Genomic DNA, 14102 nt, shown 5'->3' with positions numbered 1-14102 from the left:
ACCAGTCAGTTGCTAACATGACCATTCTCTGGTGTAGACACAGGTTAGCATCACTTACATTCCCCTGCTCTTCCAATGCTTTCCCACAATTCCCCCCATGTGCCCAGAAAGAACAGATAACTTCTCCCACAATTGACTGGGAAAGAATTCAGAGAGCCACCCAGCTTCCTGAAGCACAGGGAACTATGGGATATGCCCCCAGAAGTTCTAGTGTCACACACAAGTGAGCGCAGCACCAGTGTGGACATAGCAGCTCCAGTGTTATTTAGCAGGGTGGCTGCTCTCACTCAAACTAGGCTAACTTGAAAGGAATAACTCAAGTGTATGTAACCCCCAAGGAGATTACTTAGATTCCTGGGGCTTTGTCTGCTGGCAGTTCAGAGAGAGGCACACTGTCCCTGGTAGGGAGGGGAAGCCAAGGCAAAATCAGAGACTGCCCGGCAACCAACAGGGAGTGAGATGCCCCTCCCAGGGAGTTCAAGAAAGGGGAGAAGCCATTTTGAGTCAGTCTGGAGCCAGCCAGGGCAAGGGCAGGACTGGCTGTGTGGGGAGCTGGTGAGTCCCAGGCCTGCATGCAGGGTTCCCCCTGAAAATTGGCCTCTAGGAACCTGAAAGCAAGATCCCTCCGCTGGGCTTTTCCTTCTTCACTGATGACTCCCAGTTTGTAGAGTTTTGCTGGGAAACTTCCCCAGCCAGGCTGAGTTAGCCCTCCAGATCCCTAGGTGAGACCAGTCACCACATGGACAGCTCTGCTCTGGCTGCTAGTACAGGGCTGCTGCCTGCAGTGAGTGTGTCTGAACACTGGGCTAGGAGACTATAGTTTGGATTTTAGTGTAGTTGTGTAATCTGCATCTTGAGCCCTGCACCCCTTTGTGATGAGGGGAAATCCTGGGACCAAAGCAGCCTGATTCCTGCTTGAAGAGGATCCCTGCCAGCAGAGATCAGCCCCTCTGAGGTGACTGAGGAGTCCAGAGTCATCTCTGAACCTGAGGATCATTCATGGAGTTTGTGAGTGCACCATCTGTTAGCTAGTCAGGAAATTTGTTTTGGGGACCCCCTACTCCCTGAACTATGTCCTCAAGCCAGGGAGTAAGGATTTGGGGATTTTACAACCTGCTGCATATTAAACCTGTGGAGGGATTTACCACCTTCTCCCACTTGTGAGTCCTTTTGGCTGTCCTGAACCCAGTCAGCCACACTGCTAAACCACTGCAGAGAAGAATGTTGTGGTCATAGGTCATCAAGAGCCCCAACAAAGTATGCGTACCAATGGGACACTAATCTTACATTTGCTACATCAAGTCACGTGACTGGGGAAAGTCACTGTTATTAGCAGTGTGGGCACCAGTGACCCTTACAATAGTGTTTTGCCCTGTTATGTTATATTTATCTCCTGTTTAATATAATTATTGTGTTGAATATATTGTATGTGTTTGTGTTATTTCTTGGGAGTCTCCAACTATCTGGCAAATAACTGGGGATTACCCTGTGGTTAGAATTTTCCTCCCAAGCTGCCCTGGTGACCATGCCAGGAAGGAGCAAGGGGGGTGGAGGCACCACCAAATAAATTCAGAGGAAAAAATAAAGCAGATACACCCTGCTGAGTGAGTGGCGGGATCCAGAAGAACCCAGACCTGTCCATCAAAACCTGTAAGCAGATTGGCATTAAAGAAGGTAACCGGGTGGAGAGGAGGCACTACATATAGATAACTGAAGCTAACTGCGCAGTGAAGTCATATCCTTAGAGAAGGAGGAATGACACCTAGTGAGCAATGCATCTTCTTGTTCTATAGACCCTGTTCACCAATGGCTTCATTGGACATACTGTTAGCTTGAGCATAATGGGGTCCTCATGTACCCAGGCACTACTGTCATACAAGTGATAATCACAGAGGTTATGATTAATCTACTGTATTTTAGGCAACAGTTCTAAGATATTGTGAATTAAAAATAATGCCTCCCAGGCAAAACCAGATAAAGACAAAATAAATGATTAGTCAGAAAATAATGCCCTTTTATTGAAAGAAAAATGAGGTAGACATGGAATAATCCAAAGTTTTTCATGATAAACCCAGTTGTTTTTCATTTCAGACACCACTTCTACTCATCTTTGATTAAATGGCCTGATTTGAAGATAAAATTCGGCACATGCATGATGACTATTTCTAATTCAACCTAAGAGATTTCTGCTTCATAATGGGCCAGTTGAGTCATCACCAACTAAAGAGATACAATGACAGCCATGAGTGCATGGCATCTGATGAATCCTTAGTATCGTCTATGAATGAGATTTCTTAGAGAAAGGTTAACTAACATTTGAAAATGATCAGTCACATAAAAGGACCTTTCAAAAAAGACAAAATGAAATACATCCCCCACACGCCAAATAAGATTGATCTGCCCTCATTGCATTTAAGCAGAAGCCAATTCTTTCTGTAGAGCTGCTACTACCATTCATTTTATACCCGATTATTCAATGTGGTTGCTTAGTATTTCAGTGTGATTATTGGCTGACATTCAACTGTACCTTCTTCAAAGGGCAAACAAAGGTGGTGCAGTGGTTGCACATCTCAAATGAATCTAGTCAGAGGGCCTCCAGTTAGCATTGTCACTTAACACAACTCAGAAGTACTGATATTTGCTCTCAAAAATATTAACTTTAAAGCAAAATGAGGAAAACAAACAAAGAACAAAAGCTGAAACAGATCATATGATGAATGCTATTCAACAAACATTAAATAACACTTGCCTTCCCTGGCAATTAAAGTGGGCACAGTAGTCACTGGATCATCTATTCTAGGTCTTTTGAATACAAAGTTTAAATAAAATCCCATTGCACAGTTAAGGATTTTATTTATTATTTTTAATGGTGTTCACAGTATTTCAGGATAGTCAGTTTGCACATTTTAAATTCTTTCCATGTGGATGGTATGACAGACAATATTATGAGGGATTCCTATTTGCATATTTACATATGTAAAAAGCAATGATACATCAATATTAAGAGAATGAATATGCAAATAGAAGTCTTAGAATCCAGATGTTACATAAGACAGCTTTAACTATGGATCAGCAATCGCTCCACCACAATATTAAATATTGTATCATGAAATATGTAAGTATTTAGAGGCAGATTTTCAAAGGGAGGAATGGGAGTTTGTTCCTCAGCTCCCATTGACTTGTCTGGGAACTGGAGCTCCAAACTCCTTTGGGTGGGAGTCACAAGGGAGATTAAGGTGCTGTCATGCTAAGCGTTGCAAATTTTAACTTTTGGAAGGAAGGAAGTCATAACTGTTAGGTCAGGAATCCCCTAACAGAAGACAGATTCTCTGGTTCCTACTGTAAACTCCAGTATCTGTCACCTGGGTAGATGCCAATCCGTCCACAATAAGTATACTCTTCCCCCCCCACACACACACCCCATCCCCTCTATAGAAATGAAGCGATGGAATCAATGTATGTGAACCTAACAACTGGGGTTTTATTATGGGGAAACTGAGGTACAATGAAAGAATGGGGAAAAGACGCATACAGTAACAACAGAAATTTCTCTCTCTTACAGGTACAACAACTCGGAATAAGGTGGCCTAAAGCCAGGACTCAAATTATCCCCACGGGAATACAAGGTAAGTAAATATGTAGACCAGGGGTTGGCAACCTTTCAGAAGTGTTGTGCTGAGTCTTCATTTAGTCACCCTAATTTAAGGTTTTGCGTGCCAGTAATACATTTTAACGTTTTTAGAAGGTCTCTTTCTATAAAGTCTAGAATATATAACTAAACTATTGTTGTATGTAAAGTAAATAAGGTTTTTAAAATGCTTAAGAAGCTTCATTTAAAATTAAATTAAAATGCAGAGCCCCCCAGACCGGTGGCCAGGACCCGGGCAGTGCGAGTGCCACAGAAAATTAGCTCATGTGCCGCCTTCGGCCCACATGCCATAGGTTGCCTACCCCTGATGTAGACAATCACCCTCCGGCGGTCACTTAGGACCTCAATCCTTTGACTCTCTCAGAGCCTCCGGAGAGGAGCACTAAGGCGTCCCTCGATGACTTGTTTCTCCCTCCTTCAATTCTTCAGATGGTATAGTGGCAGGCTTTTTCCGGGTGGCATGCGAATCTTAGGCAGCTTCCAGGCATCTGGCTAATGCTGATGATGGTAAGTATCGAAGTCTTCCTGAGTACCTGTGAAAGCAACCTTCGCATTCTGCCATTAGACTGGGCAACCCTGGTCTGGGGTAACTGCCCTCTATTTAAAAGTTCTAGGGCAGGAAGTCCCTGGAGGAAACCCCTTAGAGCCCCCGGGAAAATCCGGTTAGGTCTGGTATTTGGTTACAGCTTAAGGTTCCATTAACCGTTAAGAAAAAGGCGGGAAAATGTCCCAACTGGCTGTCTAGCCACATCTAGTGACTAAACACTCCATTTATATCCAAAATGGATTCCTTTATAAACAAAATGGATTCCAATCAAATAAAACAAAACACAATAAATCAATATTACAAACAGGCTTTAGGGGTTTGCCTCCAACATAACCCTGAGTTAGGTACTCAGACTTCTTATATAATACCTAGGGAGAGACAGGCTCCTTAGAATGGGATTCACAAAAGCCAGCACGCTGAGCAAGGAGCTGCCTAAGCCAGCCAATGGGAGATGCTTCCTAACCCCTGCAGGATGGTGGGGTGTTGTGATAAACTGGGGGAGAAAGTGGTGCCACCCCCTTTATAACCTTTAGCCCAGTAGTTTGTGCACATCCTGGGCTGGGATGTGGGAAACCCAGTTTCAAATTCCCCCTCTGCCTGATGTGGAGCAGGCACATGCATCTCCATCTCTCAGGTGAATGCCCTAACCCCTGGGCTGGGGGGTACTCTGTAACAGGTCGCACCTGTTGAAGCTTTTCCACTCTGTATATATAAACAGTCATTAGAGCAGAGAGACTAGAACATGGGTCTCCTACTATCCAGCTGAGTACCCTAATCACTGGGCTAGAGTCACTCTCTCTACAGCCCAATCAATATTGACACACTGTGGAACAGCTTCAACAGGTAAGCTTGCCCCAGAATACCCCATAGCCCACCGTTTGGTGCACTCACCTGGAACGTGGGAGATCCACATTCATATCTCTGCTCCACAGCAGGCAGGAGGAATTTGAACCTGGGTCTCCTACATTCTGAGTGAGTGCTCTTAGCTTTAATCACTGGTTCTAAGGACACCACTGGCATGATTTGTGGGGGATTAGGTGTGCTCTAAGCACATCTACCTGAGCAGACCCTGAAGTCAGGATAGGTGGGGAAAGGCCTACTTTGCGAATCCTGCTCGGGCTTAGGTACAAGTTAAGTGCCCAGCTGCTGGGCAGTGTCAGGACTCACTCGGTTGTCCATGGACCCAGCCCACTGAAACGTAGGTGCCTATGGACTTTAGATGTCTGCCGGGTTAGGAGGCAGCTGAGCAGGGGTTCTGTGAATGCCAGTGGCACCTTCGTTAATCCTACCCTTTGTGCCTTAGCTTTACACACTTTTATTTCCCAGATTCCATGTGCTGGACATAAGGGTATCTCATAGATATTCTATTCCCTGCACAGAGAAGCCTGCCTTCATTTGTGGGTGGGTGTAGATTTTGCTATCTGTTCAGCAATGCTCTCTTCATGCACAGTGCAGCTTGGGCAACCCCCAGCTTGCTTGAATGTAACAGATTTGTTATACAACAGCATTACCCTCAGAACTAGGTAAGGTTATGCTAGAATGTGATAATAGCTGCCGTTCAGCAAGTCTTTGCTCTATAGACCTAGATAAAGACAATTGGGTTTGCTAAGTACCTTTCTTTCAGGCCCAAGGGCAAGGAGAAATTAAACCCCTTTATTTAGTGAAATAGCTAGAAACAATAGAAGCCACAACCCAATTTTATTCTTCTTAATGCAAGATTTTCATGAAAGAGAAAAATCTGTGTGACTGTTCTCTCTGAAGGCCTGTGAGATTTATTTCTTTGCAACATTTATAAATAAATAGCAACAACAACATAGAAGGAACCCAAAGTCAAGCAAGATAAGTGAATATCCAAAAAGGAAAAATATAAGAAATAGACCAGTAGAACCACCTGTGCAACCATATTATACCTGCAGCCAATAGCTGAGTGGACTCAAGTACCGGTACTTCCAGATTATTTTTAAAATGTGCAAATCCTAGATTATGAAGATCGCCTCTTGCCACACATTATTTTACCTAGAGCAACCGAGAATGGTCTGCATGAACTGCTCTGCCGAAAGTATGTATTTTAAAAGCCTCTCTAATCCCACTATGAAAAAATCTTCCTCCCTTCCCTCATTAAATGTACTTGGCCTCGATCAAACCCAGTCAACCCAGAATTTCTTCTTGGCTTGTTGCAGAGTCATTGACATTTCTGTGAAAAAAGTATAATTTAAACTTCATTTAGATTCATTATATAATGGGAGTGCAGAATTTTAACAGGTAAAGTAGTATAAAAGTGCTAAGTATTTTTATTAGAGTTGATCAAACTCTGAAATTAATTGCAAATGGATCAGATGAATCTCACCTCTTTTGGACTACTCAAGTTGTCAATAAATGAGACACTTATTCTCATTTAGTTATTATTTGAAATTACTCATTGAATAATTGTGGCTAATAATTCTTGACCTTTACCTTACCGGTGAGCAGTTTAATGGTAGTATTTGATATTGAAAATCTGAACTATTTTGATTGGACATATAGATCACATGTGTTTGTTTCCTTAAAAACTTGATTCTGAGAGATGTGTTTAGGAAAGTGCTTTATGAATTTAAAATTCACTTTCTACAATACTTGATTTAAAAAATTGCTGTTTCAGAGAACATTCCAGCCAATTACCTCATTGACTAGAATCTGTGAAGACCAGAAATGTAAAGCCCTGTGTGGATACAAAATTTCTATCTGCATCCGATCTGTGATCCACAAACACGGTCTATGGATATTTGCAGATCTGGAGGACTCTGCAGACATGAGAGGCATGTATGCAGTCAAAGAGAATCAATTAAAAAAAAAAAAACCACTGAATATTTTTTACTGCATTTGCACAGTTCTAATAATTATTACTTGGGTGAGACAAGTTGGAGGAATGTCAAGCGTATTGCCAGACCCAAGCACTCAAAAACCAGGAGTCAGGCCCTGTAAAACCATGAGCTGTTAGAAACAACAAATTTTTGGTTTTTTATTCAACTGCTCTTTTGAGCCTTCAATAACAGCTTGCTCTTTATCAGTAGATCTTAAATTGCTCTATAAATGAGGCATCTGTAACACCATTTTATAGATTGGGAAATGGAGTCACAGAACAGTGAAGTGAGCTGCTGGAAATAGAATACAAGTCTGAATCTGGAGTGCTAGGCTGGTCCTCTAACCATTAGGCCACACTGCCCCTCTTATGAGTTTGCTTTTTCACTATTTTCTCTGCAACCAAGAAGGTTAAACTCTTACTTTAAGGACAAAAGGCTGAGATTCTCATGCAATCGTGACTCCAGGAGCTGTGGCTTTAAGGAAAGCCACCAAATATCACCAGAATCCTGATAAAATCAGGAGTTGGCAATAGTGTGTTACTTTGTCCATGGATCATCTCTTATCATAATAAAAAGAAGACTCACTATTTTATTAACTTTTCACTACTAAGCAGAGATTTGGGGTGACAATTCAGTGTGACTAACCACTTTCTTTCTGAGTTACATGGCAAGAAATAAAGGAAATAATGACATGAGACAGGTTTCAGAGTGGTAGCCATGTTAGTCTCTATCAGCAAAAACAACAAGTAGTCCTTGTGGCACCTTAAAGACTAACACATTTATTTGGGCATAAGCTTTCTCTAAGGTGCCACAAGGACTCCTCATTGTTTTTAATGACATGTGAGTAAGCCCTCTTACCAGTTGTACATCTGACTCATCATGAACTTGGTGCAAAGTAGGACTTCTACATCTCAGCAAACCATCATCATACACTAACAAGACTTAGAAGCTGAGCAGGGCAGAGCCCAAGCTAAAAGCTAACTTTGGTATTTGTAACAGATATGATTGTGCACTGATCCAGACAAGCAAAAGAAACAATATCACAACTAAAGCAAGAGTTTAAATTTGGAATATTCACAACAACTAGACTAAGTAAAATGAAGAGATTTGGCACATAAATTGACAGATATTGAGATTTTGTAGAAATGCAAGCAGAAAAAGTGACAGTAAGGAAGTGAAATTGTTTGCTGTGAATTATTTATCCAGGTCTATTGTTTCCGGATCCTCAGAATACACTTCAATTGTGAACACACTGTTCCTTCTTACAATGACTATTAATAGTGAGAACTTCCAGTACTGTTATTTTTCCAGCTGTTTCATCCATTGCTCATGTATACTTCCATTGTAAAGTAAGAGGGTACTGACCCACATGAACAGCTCTGCAAAAATGGCAATAGAACCTCTTATTATTTATGGAGAGGACATTAAATTATGAATACCAGGTTTGCTTTTCCAAAGTAGATACACACTGTGTTGCTGCGATAGTCACTGACACTTCACTAGCCTCTTCGCTACACCACAAATTAAAGTATGTTTGTAGCATGGGTAGGTATACACCACACTAGCTTTAATCTAGCTAGCGGAGGTGACAATACTAATGAAGACATGGTGATATGAGCTTAATCACACCTGAATTTGCAGTGTAGATATACTGTATATAATTAACTTGGTACGGAGACAAACAAGTGTTGAAATGGGTTCAGTTACTTCTGTGTCTATGGGTTGTTCTTTTATCTACCCTCAGTTTATCTTTGGTAAAACCTTCCTATCAGTGCTTTCCTAATCCTTGCTGCTAAAATGAAAAGAAATCCTGGTTTATAGTTAGGAGTCTCATTTTCCTTGATCTAGGCAGGGTGCACTATGGAGTTATGAGGATGAATTATTTCAGCTCTGTGGTATTTACAGATTTCTTCTCTATGCTTCATTTCATGATTAGCATGGGCCAGGGGCACAGATGGTGCTTAGCTCTATTTTTGTCTCACTGTTGCTGACACATCTTTGCTCACTCTTTGTTGTCACCCTGATTTATGAAGTCTAAGCCTGGAAGTTATATGGCTTCTTTCTTCTTAAATTAAAAATCAAAGCTTTCTTTAAATTACCCTCCTCCTCATTGTGTAATTTTGTTCCCATATTGAGGTTTCTGGCCAGTGACCATACTAGAATTAAAAAAACGGGAAAGAAAAACACCATGCACCACCTCTGGTTACCCCGAGATTCTACTTTGTCTTATAAAACAACATTGGAGCCAGGTTCTCTCTTTCAATATCGGGTTTGCCACAGCCATTTTGTACCAAGAAAGCCAGCAGAGGCTTGTCAAGCCAGTCAATGAACTGGCCAAATAATGTCTGGAAAGTCTTCAGATGTTCAACAAATTGGTATTACGAGGTTTTTGGATAAAATGTCCCATGACCAGAAAAACTTGACCAAATGTTTGCTAGAGGTATTTTTGCCAGCAACACAATTTCATAGAGTCAAAAATCCTACCAGCAGCCATTTTTCAGTGACACTTGGTACAGCACTTGGTTTTATCCATACTGAGTAAGTTGTAGGCATCTTCTATTAAACATCTCAAAGATCTTCAAATATGCAGGAACGCCCTTCAAGCAGCTGCTGTTGAAGAAGGGGTGGCTAGGTGTTGCACCCAAATAATCAGCACTGACATTCTTGATGATGTCTTTTGGGGTGAAACTCAAAATTAATTTCACTATTTGAACCATAACTTAGTCCATTCAGAACATGGAAAATGATAGTTCGACATCATCTGATGTCAAGAATGAGTTCCTGAATATTACAAATACTGAATGCAGTCCACTTACAAAAGCTGAAGAGAAACATAATAAAATAATATCACAGAAAAATCATAATGCTGCCTAATTTTCTGAGCCATACTTCCAGGACCAAGACCTTTCTGAAGATTAATTTGATGCAGCTTGTGACCTCATAATGACTGTTGAAAATTTTAAATGCTATACAAACAAACAATTCTGAAAGAGGCAACAAATTATAAAACAAGAAGAAGCCTGTTTAGTCAAAAAATAATAATAATGTGAAGTGCAATCCCAGCAGCTGTCATGGTGGAAAGGGTTGTGCCCTCCTTGTATTCCAGCTGTAGTGTCAGAAATTCTTTTAACACTTCCATGTATAACTGCATGTTTGGAAGGAAATTGGTCAGTTTGGGGAACCATTCATTCAAAAACCAGAAACAGACCGATGGTGGGAAGCTGATGACTGTATATCACAATTTAAGATTAGAGAAGAAAATGGCAGATGAAGAGTTGACTCAATATTCATCAGATGGAGAGGAAGAAGGATAAAACAGATGAATATAATGACAAAGATATGGATGAAGCAGTTGAAACTGAGAAAGAGATAATGAAAAGCAAAATACTTGAAGAGTTGGCCTGTTGCACTTATGTGAGATAGTGATTTAAAAATGACTTTCCTTATATGGTTGCTATGAGTTTATATTTATTTTCATTTACTTCTGTTTAATTTTACTTTTGTAACAATTCAATCTTGAATAATGTTCACATTTAAATGCTAACCTAATATTGTTAAAAAGGTAATAATTATTATTTATTCATTTATTAGAACTTCATTATGTTTTGCATTTTTCTGAGTTAAAATAATAGTTAAGTAACTTGGTTTGTTTAATTAGCCATAAATATCTAAGGCTAAATCCATTGAAGACTATGAAGTTTTACTTTTTTTTTGTTTAATGCTTTTTAAAAAACATTTAACCATTTTTGACATTATTCAACCATAAATGTTTGACTGGTCAATTGAACAGTTATTTTTGGACTGGTCAAATGTCCAACCCTAAGCCAGCATTAAAATCACCACAAAGCAACCATAAGGCCCCCATCCCCCATAAAAGTACACCAGCTCATTCCTTCCCCACTCCAAGAAGGAAGCAAGCAAGCTGAGGCTGTATCAGGGTGGGCAGGAGGCAGAAGGAGGAGGCAGAGCTGCTGGCCACAGTGCCCACAAAAGCCATTGTAGATGGGGTACAAGTTAGAGTAGTCCTTATGCTGTCCAAATCAGCATCTGGAAAACTGAGGGTACAGGCGAGGCACATGGACTTCCTAGAACATAGCTTCTGCTCTCCAAATCTGTTACTTACCAGTCTGGATTGACTGCATTGTTTAGGGCTGAGGCTCAAGGATACACACCTGGGCCAGCTAAAAGACTTGTTCTATCAGCTAAGGGAATGAGCTCTTAAGATGATTTAACAAGAAACAGAGACCAGCTGGGTTTCTTAAAGGTAACAAAGAGGGATGTGTTATACTACATTGGGGGAAGGGTTAGCTCAGTGGTTTGAGCATTGGCCTGCTAAACCTAGGGTTGTGAAGGAGCCACTTAGGGATCTGGGGCAAAAATCTGTCTGGGGATTGGTCCTGCTTTGAGCAGGGGGTTGGACTAGATGACCTCCTGAGGTCCCTTCCAACCCTGATATTCTATGACTGACAAGTATTACCTGCACAGAAAATAACCTAGCAAAGTGGAGCCTGCAGACTTCAAATGCAGGTCCTTCTGCCCTCTTGGAGCAACACAAGCAAAGATAGGACTGCTAGCCTGCCATCAGGTATATGGAGGGAGGATTTATTTTATTGGGGGGGGGGGGAATTGTGAGCATGTAGTTAGTTTCTTTTATGTTAGAACAGTTTAAGAAAATAATAATAAATGACTGTACTTGCTTGTGTTGGTGCCAGAATTTTCATTTTGGGAACTGATTTCTGTTAAATAATCTAGATCTACTGGATAATTCAGTCACACTAATTTACACTCCCCTGGCCTTTCCTCTAGGCTTGGTGGGTGACCATAATGGAAATGTGGCCTTTGTTAATCAAAAATTTCTCCAAGACACACACACACACACACACACACACACACACACACACACAGCTTAAGTCTAGTGCTTGTCTAGTCTTAAATACATCATTTTTGCTCACTATTAAATGGATCTGGGCTAGTATGCGACTTTAACACATTTTTGTTGTCTTTATGTCACAGAACAATGGTCGCTGGATCTTCTCTGTGACTGGTCTGTTGGTCCACTGACAGGTTAACAGCCTGTTATTAATGAGCTTCACATACCAGTCATTTCAGCTCAATTTGCTAAGCGTTCTGAGTGTGGACAGATGCATACTGAAGATCATTGACTTGCTGTAAGGTTTGTCTAATACAAAGCAGTCTAAAATCTGTGACATTTGTATTTGGAATACACATCTTAAATGATACTTTCAAAATCACGTGACTGTTAGCCAATCACATCTCTCCAAAAGTAAAGGTCTTACTTGAATGGTACTTATTCTGCTTCCATAAATGTACTGTAACTTAAATCTATACTTCTCTTCAAATGCTAGTTGGAATGTAGAGAGCCAACAACTAAAAATCCTGGTTAACAAGTCCCTGACTAGGAACATCAAATTCATCAGCCTTCTGGAATTGTCCCTCAATTCAAAACACCAAGTGCGACTCCTCTGGCTTCTGGGTTGCCCCTGTAGTTTTAAATGCATTCGATGCTGACAATCCAAATAGCATAGTAACTCTGAAAGAGAGTAAAAAAAAAATCTCTTCCCAAAATTACAATTGAATTTGGATCCTTCCGATTTTTTACTCATTTCTTCTCATCTTTCTGTTTTTTTAATCCTTCCCACAAACACACTTCTTTTTTTCCATTTCTATATACTTATTTGGTTACGGGACTTCTATTTGTTCTCATATCCTTTAAGATATGAATTAATCATTTCACGGAATTTTGCCTAGCAAAATGTTTGACACACAGGCTGTTTTCTTTATATCTGCATCAACTCACATTTCTTTCATTCCTTTGTTAAATTATCACTTCATGAGAAATCCAGTCATGATTTTGAAGTTTGCTAAAAATAAAACCCATCTGATAACCACAATGAGGCACCATCCAGGGAGAGCAGGGGCCCACACACCCATTCTCTAACAAAATAGAACAGAAGTTAAAAGTAGTAAAATACTAGAGTTGTAGGCACACTTTTATTCCAAACCACTAGCTCACCTCATCCCTGGTCTGGGCCTGCTAGACATTATAAATGTTGCTCTCTACAATATAACCCATGTGAAAGCCAAATTATCTAGGATAAAACTGTATGGATTGTGTCCCACCTTTTTCAGCTGGTTAATTCTATCCATGCCCAATGGGTGGTCTGTTCAGCCCTATCTTCCCAGTCACCTAACAATACTTCACATATCCATGGCTCTGCATCGAATTAATTCAGCTTTGGTCTACAGCTTATACAGGCCTGGTCTCATAGAGCACATGAAGTCTGTAGTATGTTATTCTGTGCATTGGGAAGGTTCTGAAATGTTGATCAGCACCCATGCTTTTCAGTGTCTTTCCAAACAGCTTGGTGGGGAAGTAGGGTGAGTAACCTCCAAGTAAAATTTAGGTGCTATAGCTAAAAAATGTTGATCCTTCAACAATATACTCTCATTGAGTCAGTACTGACTGGTAGGGGCCACTGAGCTGCTGGAGGGACTGTCAGATGGACCCTGACAATTGGTGGCCATTAATCTTACTCCTCTGAAGTGCTCTTCTTACCCAGACACTTCAGTGGCATGCCAGGCAAGCTTTGAGATCATATGCTCTTTATGCTGCAAGCCTTAGAACTGATGTAGCTGGCCAGGAAGCAGCTTTTCCTGAACCAGTTTTGTAGCTTTCCCCACCCAATGGCCTTTCCTCCTGCCTTTGAGCCCTCTTTTGTCTGCCTGCATCCTCCTAGTATTCAGAGGCAGAGGGATCCAGTGGCTCACCTATGGAGATAAGAAATTCTTCCCTTGCCTCTGGCCTCGCTCTTTTTTTGTTGGTCCCCCCGAGAGGAGTTGTTTCTGACTTTTTGGCCTACCTAGCTACATTTGCTTCCCAAATCATCCTTCCATCTCTCAGCTGCCATATCTCAACATTCCACTTCAGGGACTCAGGAACTACCTCCTGGTAGAGTTTCCTGTGTGCTCAGAGAAATCTGCTCAACCTCTAGACTATGCAGAAGTGTCTCTGTGGCACCTCTAGGCAGTTGAGCAATAAACATTG

This window comes from Chrysemys picta, chromosome 7, assembly GCF_011386835.1.
Source record: "Chrysemys picta bellii isolate R12L10 chromosome 7, ASM1138683v2, whole genome shotgun sequence".
Taxonomy (NCBI): domain Eukaryota; kingdom Metazoa; phylum Chordata; order Testudines; family Emydidae; genus Chrysemys; species Chrysemys picta.
The sequence above is the reverse complement of the archived record's forward strand: the minus strand, read 5'-3'. Positions refer to the sequence as shown.